General features: G+C 35.6%; 1 long non-coding RNA gene across 1 annotated transcript; it reads left to right on the forward strand.

The window, feature by feature from the left end:
• The first annotated feature begins 867 nt into the window (after positions 1–867).
• Positions 868–1,806, forward strand: LOC146302061 (uncharacterized). The gene is made up of 3 exons (XR_014755320.1): positions 868–1,140; positions 1,326–1,395; positions 1,509–1,806. It is a non-coding gene; the product is annotated as an uncharacterized LOC146302061 (long non-coding RNA).
• The last annotated feature ends 284 nt before the right edge of the window (positions 1,807–2,090 follow it).

Here is a 2,090-nt window from a genome sequence, read left to right on the forward strand (position 1 = left end):
TTCATGACATGTTGAGATCTGTTTATCTGATCTGTAATGAATCTGGACGTCTTGTGTCTAAGAATATATACACTAGCCAACAACTATTCTTACTTGTTCATTGTAGCCGCTCCAGTGGCACTCAATACCCCAATTGTTCATACAGAGGTTCTGCATCACGACGTGCAATCAAAGTTTCTTGTGAACCGGATCTTCAAAAAAACAATGGTATACTCTGGCCGACACACCTTCTTGATTAATCAGTTGTACCATTTTTATTTCAGTAAGTGGGGAATACGCCACTGCCACTACACAATTTGCCATCAAATGTGATATAAACTGGCCAGTACAATTTAAAAGAATTGGGTCCAATATGATCATTGTGTTATTAGTGGATTTCTTTTAAAGTAATGATTTCTTGTTTTCTTGATTTGCTCTCGCATGTCACAAATGCATCTGACAATTTTAATTGTAACTAAATTGTGAAAATATACTAAATAAATGCTACTGTGTGGCCAGCCTGTTAAGTAGTATTGTGTGTGTAGCCTGGGTGGTAAACCTTAGAATATACAGGTTCTGTTTACTTAGCGTTACTAAAAACATAAGCAGTCACATTAAACTGTATTATATTACATCAATATAAAAGTATTTCATATTTGATCCAGATATCTTTATAAGTTAGTAAAAAAAATTGTGGTTCATAGCGTTAAAATAGATATAAATGGTCAACAGTAATACCCAAGATAGATCTAAAACGTATTTTCTAAAACTGGTTGTTCCCATCCTTGATTGTGATTGGCTATATCGCGTTCCATGCCGTTGTAAAATCCAGCATAACCTCAAGTTGTCCTCATACCATTCTTTAACATTCCATACTACTGCGCATCGAATATTTCAAATGGAAAAAGACGGCAAAGATGTCCATCTGGCTGTTGCGTGGCAACGATTTATGTAGGAACTATACTTTATAGTAGCGGAAGAATGACGGTTTATTATGAAACTATTTAGTTTCTAATTGTTTTTATTGATGAAACCATATCAAATATTTGTAGTAACAGTTTTAGAAAACTCCGCTTCGCGTCGTGCTTAACAACTCCCCTTACCTGTTCTAAAATCAGCGTAAACCACGGCCTTTTGGGGCTTATTGCTTACATTCATTGGGTATGTTTGTGTTTGCTCTGGAACGCCCTTAAAAGTTTTTAAGAAGCTCTTAGCGTTAAGAAGTAGTTTACGTATACACATACGGTATAGTTTAGTTTGGTATAGTTTAGTTTAGATTACAATCAGTAATGTTATTTAAATGAACAGAATGCCGTGTTTCGTGACATGAACTGTGATTTAATCAGTGCGAACCGTGAGTGTCTCAAGAGAACTCCAGCATGCCAGCTCAACCAGGGAAGAGCCGTCTAATGTAATGTAAGTGATGTTTGACTATTTCAATCCAGAAAGGAGATCTGGTATGTGGTTGTGGATGTAGCACTGTTGTTTCACGGTGCAGTGTTGAATAAAACTTACGATCGTCTCTACAGGATGGAGAAGCACAGGTGTTGAATTAGGCCTACAGCACGCTGGATTGTTCTCAGAGGAAGGAGAAACGAGGCAGGAAGCAGCCACAGGACAGTGTGTACACCGAGGTGATGTACTCAAGGAGGGAATGACGAAGTTACTAAAAGACTGATACCTGCATCTTAAACCTTGACAGATGGAATTTATTTTCTTTTCATTTTGTATTAAATTGAGCATGTTGAGCTTATTTTTGGATTTTGAATTTGATCTAAGAGCATTTAAAAATAAACTTTTATGCTTCGATGGATTCTTTATGTTCCTCTTTTTTCATTAATTGTCATGTAGATGTCATTGTATGTTTAATAGTTCAGAGCTACTAGGTTGTACACATTCAATACTTATGTTTACAAAGGGTTGTATTTTATTTACTCTTTATGCTCACAAACATGCAAGAGAGATCCAGTCTGACCAAAAAAATATGCATATTTGTATCATGATGATAATTGTGTAGACTTTTATAACATAAACAATATGATTGTTATGGCAAAGACGGTAAATAGTGATCTCCTTACATTGTATCAACAAGCAAGTAGTCCATAAAATAT

The sequence above is a fragment of the Hypomesus nipponensis genome, chromosome 1 (genome assembly GCF_054491055.1).
Source record: "Hypomesus nipponensis isolate SF chromosome 1, ASM5449105v1, whole genome shotgun sequence".
NCBI lineage: Eukaryota > Metazoa > Chordata > Actinopteri > Osmeriformes > Osmeridae > Hypomesus > Hypomesus nipponensis.